Here is a 6,000-nt window from a genome sequence, read left to right on the forward strand (position 1 = left end):
CATGACGGCTCAAACACGTCTCGTAAAAGTAATGATGTTTTTGTTTGGTTAGCTTTTGGAAACGTTAGCTTGCGCACCACTTTCCCTGACATCACACTTATACATTGTAAATTTCGATTTGACCTGATATAGTAGGGTGGCTAACATTCGATGTCTGCGGATGCGTTGTCTTCTAGCCAAGATATGAAATGCAATCATAATTGACTGTGGCGCGTATAAGGCACACAACAGTTCCATGGTGACTGAAAACACAACCGTGAGTTGAACGAGTGACACATTCCCGGGCAAGAGCGCTCCATATCAAATTCATTCTTCCCTCGCCCCTCGCCCCTGCAAGTGTCAACTCCTCAGACGTCATGATACATCATCCGAAGTGTCCACTTCATTTGAGGGCTGAGGGGAGAGGGTGTGTCTTTTAAGTGTTTGGAATGCAGCCAGGGAGAAATGGCGGGATGTTCACTGCTCGTGCCTAATTTATATCGCACGCAAGAACGCAAAAAGCTGAACAAAATGTCGATCTTGTGTCGATTTACAAATTGCGCCGATGCACACGTATTTTTGCTAGACATTTTGCGTTGCGTACTTGCGTAGGGTATAAATGAGCCTTTGGTGAAGTGCTACTGTACTGTATAGGTTATAGCTAGCAGCCCTTGGGTTGCTGCCTGGGCTGAGGTGGGCTAGAGGAAGTATTCCCAAGACATCAGTTAAGACGGCGTGCTGTTCCTCCTCACGCCTCACGGACCACCACACACAAATATGTCCATGAGAGGCGTCATTAATCACGTTAGCCAATAGGGTTGGGGCGATTTTGCGATCGCGTCGTCTATCGACGATGTTTGACAGCCATCGTTGATGGTGAGGACATCGCGATGTCACAAACGATGTCACTGAGTTTTGGTGGACGCTCTTGTGTCATTCTTTCCATTTTGTTTATGATGGATTTAACGCTGCTCAGGGGGATGTTCAATGTTTGGGATGTTTTTTTATTGGTGCCTCTTCAGAACTTTATCCTAGTGTTGTTCTGTTAGCTCCTTGCGCTTAATGATGCTGTTAGTTTAGATATGCTCTCTAGTAAACTCTGGGGCTTTCCAGAAAAAGGTGTATTTAATCTGAGATCACATGACACTTTAGTTGCACACAGGGGGACTCCATTCAACTAATGGTGTGACTTCTGAAGGTAATCGGTTGCACCAGAGCTTATTTAGTGGTGTCACAGCAAAGGGTGTGAGTACTTACACAATCAAGACTTTAACTTTTTTTTATTTATAAATAATTTGGAAAAATATGCTTTAAAAAAAAAGCCCACTTGAACATTAGACTTTTTTCTGTAGATCAGAGACAAAAAATCCTAATTAAATMAATTTTAATGACAGGTTGTAACACAATAAAATGTGGAAATGTCGAAAGGGGGGGTGAATACTTATGCAAGGCACTGTAGATTGTAGAAAGAGCGGAAAGCACCAAAGATGCGCAAAATGTCAGATAGGGCCTAACGTCGTTTTTTACCTCTCCTGGTTTATTGCTTGAAAATTGTAATTTCCTTTTTCTCCCCGTTACCCATTCGAGGTGAATGTTACTTGTCGGCCTAGGCATAGTGTCACGCCCTGGCCATAGAGAGGTTTTTATTCTCTATTTTGGTTAGGCCAGGGTGTGATTAGGGTGGGAATTCTATGTTTCTATTTCTTTGTGTTTGGCCGAGTGTGGTTCCCAATTAGAGGCAGCTGTCTATCTTTGTCTCTGATTGGGAATCATACTTAGGCAGCCTTTTTTTCCCTGCTGTGTTTTGTGGGTAGTTGTTTTCTGTTTTGTGTCTGCACCTGACAGAACTGTTTTGTTTTGTTCTACTTTATTATTTTGTTTCAGTGTTCAGTTTGATTAAATATCATGAACACTTACCACGCTGCACCTTGGTCTCCTTCTACTTCATACGACGAGCGTTACACATAGCCTACTCTTTAATGCTAAACCATTAAATGAATCTATAGGCCTAACGAAGTTCCATCTCAGAAAGTTGTTTGCAATTAACCTAAATAAAAACATAGCTGGTACAGTAATAATGAGAGAGAGAACAAACAATCGCAAGATAGACTAATCAAATATGACGTTTCAACAAACCGGGTACATTTCTGCTTTACTTGACCAAAGTATCAGCAAAAATAAATTATACCGTCGGAAAATCAAACATACAGTAATATAGGCTTTACACATCGGCTAGGCTACTGTTTACGTTCAAATCGCTGAGCTTTTCCTATGTCTGGCTAACTCTCCTCACTGCATGCTCACGTTGAGATGCTATATGGACGTCATCTTGTGTATTGCCGCTGCTGGATTTATTTAAGCAACTGAGGTTTTCAGCGTCCTAAATGGGACCCTGTTCCGCTAAATAGTGCGTTACTTTTGACAAGCGCTGGTCAAAAGTAGTGCACTATATAGGGAATAGGGTGCCATTGGTGACGCATACTGTATCTAATCGGAAGATATGGTTTGCAGTAATCCACCTATGCAGCATTGGATAACAGTGAATAATTTTTTGGGTGGGGGGGGGATCATACCTCTTGGTGTTGCTGTTTGAAGAACGTGATGGTGTGCTGTTGAGTAGGAATGTTAATTGTGAAATGCGGCTGGGGAAAATAAGAGAGGAGGTTAATGGCCTGTGACTTTTGAGGGGAAATTGCTTAATGGACACATTTTAGTGGCTGCTATTAATACCGGGGTTCTCTGTTGGTTTATGCATATCGCCGCTTTTATTAAGTCAGTCAGTCAGGGATGCACTGTGCTGCTGTGAGAAGATTATTATCGGTCTGGTGTCTTGACTAATGGAAAAGGCATGTCGGGTTGTGTGGGACACTGTCCGCGTCTGAAATGATACCCCATGTAGTGCACTACTTTTGACCACAGACCGTAGGGCGTAGGGTGCCATTTCGGACACACCCAGTGGACACAATGTGTTATGTTGATGAAATGCGGTCTCAAGTAGCTCTGTCTCTGTGTGGCTCGCCCGTTGGAAGTAATTTGCCATAGCCAGTATAGTTCTATGTGGGTATAGTGCTTCCGCTCTTGAAAGTAGAGTGTACCCTGATTCATGAAAGCTCCTTTCTTGACTAGTAATAACCCCGAGGTCCTCATATGAAGCATCTCCTCGTCCAATAGCAGCACTCAGTGTGAGTGTCCATTACAGCTCTCAGGGCTCAGCGAGCTGCAGATAGAGAGAGGCCTGGCCAGAGAGTCTCCAAACAAAGGCTGTCCTACAGAGAAAATTGTTGTCAAAATTGGCAACCGGGCTATTTGCTGCTATTTCCTCCACAAGAGGCTTCTACAGCCTCAATGAGAGTGAATCTAGTCATGATATTGATCCTATTTGTTGATGTTAGCAAGGTACAAGTACCATTTTCTCCCTACAGGATAGGGGACATTTCCTCTGGCCATATTCTCAGCACTCACAATCGATAAAGGCCTACATTATAACAGGGTGTGGTTTTACAGGTTTATTTTCAACCTGGTCACTTCTACACAATGAATTCCAATCATGTGCTGGCCATGGGCAGTTGGAAGAGGTTGTGGCCTTTTGGCGACCCTAACAAGAGTAATCGGCTTTGAGAGGTCATATTATGGCCCGGTGGCCAGAGAGCTGTGTGGTGCTGCCTGCACTGTACTGACTGGGTCATTCCTACCCTGCGGTGCCTTTTGGACTATTACCTTTTGGGGTGAAAAGTATATATTAGTATATATATAGAGATTTTTTGTTGTTGTATTCTGTCAGAAAAAGGACGTGTCACTTTCAGAAAAACATATTGGTCAATCTCAGACACTTTTATGTTCTTTTTACAACCTATTAGGTGCATAATCCTAATTGGGGGGAAGTGTGGAGCCTGAATTAGCCATAGTGAGTGAGMAAGATTGAGCTAGCATAATGGTGAACACTTGAACATGAGTTTAACTTCTCTATCAAACACATGTTTACATTTTGAAACGTGGCTAATTTACTCTATCATTTAGCGTAACAGGATGGAAATGTATGAGTATGACATACAGACCGACAACATGAAACGTGGAAAAATAGATCGAACTGAGTATTTATATTTATTTACCTTTGCACTATTGTTTTCCCACCAAAGAAATGTTGACACTTCCTGAATATGGTGTCATTGTAGGAAGGGGTTGTTTTCTTAAATGGAGAATTACAACAAACTAACAGGGTGGAGAGCGATATCAGAGACACATAGCACATCTTAAATGGCCAGCCCTCCTCAGTAGAGTACAGGGAGCGTTACCAGCCCTCCTCAGTAAGAGTACAGGGAGCGTTACCCAGCCCTCCTCAGTAGAGTACAGGGAGCGTTACCCAGCCCTCCTGAGTAGAGTACAGGGAGCGTTACCCAGCCCTCCTCAGTAGAGTACAGGGAGCGTTACCCAGCCCTCTCAGTAGAGTACAGGGAGCGTTACCCAGCCCTCCACAGTACAGGTAAAGGGAGCGCTACCCAGCCCTCCTCAGTACAGTACAGGGAGCGTTACCCAGCCCTCCTCAGTCAGTAGTACAGGGAGCGTTACCCAGCCCTCCCCAGTACAAGTACGAAGCGCTACCCAGCCTCCTCAGTACAGTACAGGGAGCGTTACCCAGCCTCCTCCAGTCAGTAGTACATTAAGTGTTACCCAGCCTCCTCGTCAGTAGTACAGGGAGCGCTACCCAGCCCTCCTCAGTACAGTACAGGGAGCGTTACCCAGCCCTCCTCAGTCAGTAGTACATTAAGTGTTACCCAGCCCTCCTCAGTCAGTAGTAAGCATTAAGTGTTACCAAGCCCTCCTCAGTCAGTAGTACAGGGAGCGTTACCAGCCCTCCTCAGTACAATACAGGGAGCGTTACCCAGCCTCTCAGTCAGTAGTACAGGGTGTGTTACCAGCCCTCCTCAGTCAGTAGTACATTAGTGTTACAAGCCCTCCTCAGTCAGTAGTACGGGAGCGTTACCCAGCCCTCCTCAGTAGAGTACAGGGAGCGTTACCCAGCCCTCCTCAGTACAGTACAGGGAGCGTTACCCAGCCTCCTCAGTCAGTAGTACATAAGTGTTACCCAGCCCTCCTCAGTCAGTAGTACAGGGGCGTTACCCAGCCTCCACAGTACAGTAGTACACGGAGCGTTACCCAGCCCTCCTCAGTCAGTGTACACGGAGCGTTACCCAGCCTCCTCAGTCAGTAGTACATTAAGCTGTTACCCAGCCCTCCTCAGTCAGTAGTACAGGGAGCGTTACCCAGCCTCCTCAGTCAGTAGTACAGGGAGCGTTACCCAGCCCTCCTCAGTCAGTAGTACATAGTGTTACCCACCCTCCTCAGTCAGTAGTACAGGGAGCGTTACCCAGCCCTCCTCAGTCAGTAGTACAGGGAGCGTTACCCAGCCCTCCACAGTACAGTACACGGAGCGTTACCCAGCCCTCCTCAGTCAGTAGTACATTAAGCGTTACCCAGCCCTCCTCAGTCAGTAGTACAGGGAGCGTTACCAGCCCTCCTCAGTCAGTAGTACAGGGAGCGTTACCCAGCCCTCCTCAGTCAGTAGTCAGGGAGTGTTACCCAGCCCTCCTCAGTCAGTAGTACAGGGAGTGTTACCCAGCCCTCCTCAGTCAGTAGTACAGGGAGTGTTACCCAGCCCTCCTCAGTCAGTAGTACAGGGAGCGTTACCCAGCCCTCCTCAGTCAGTAGTACAGGGAGTGTTACCCAGCCCTCCTCAGTCAGTAGTACAGGGAGCGTTACCCAGCTCCTCAGTCAGTAGTACAGGGGCGTTACCCAGCCCTCCTCAGTCAGTAGTACAGGGAGCGTTACCCAGCCCTCCTCAGTCAGTAGTACAGGGAGGTTACCCAGCCCTCCTCAGTCAGTAGTACAGGGAGTGTTACCCAGCCCTCCTCAGTACAGAGTACAGGGAGCGTTACCCAGCCCTCCTCAGTACAGTAAAGGGAGCGTTACCCAGCCCTCCTTAGTACAGTACAGGGAGCGTTACCCAGCCCTCCTCAGTAGAGT

The 6,000-nt window shown here is 46.5% G+C and overlaps 1 protein-coding gene across 1 annotated transcript in view; it reads left to right on the plus strand.

Annotated features, from left to right (window-relative positions):
• LOC111959435 (plakophilin-4) overlaps nucleotides 1-6,000 on the plus strand; it is a 120,950-nt gene that overhangs the window by 44,015 nt on the left and 70,935 nt on the right. The window lies entirely within an intron of this gene.

The sequence above is a fragment of the Salvelinus sp. IW2-2015 genome, linkage group LG36 (genome assembly GCF_002910315.2).
Source record: "Salvelinus sp. IW2-2015 linkage group LG36, ASM291031v2, whole genome shotgun sequence".
In the NCBI taxonomy this organism is placed as follows: Eukaryota; Metazoa; Chordata; class Actinopteri; order Salmoniformes; family Salmonidae; genus Salvelinus; species Salvelinus sp. IW2-2015.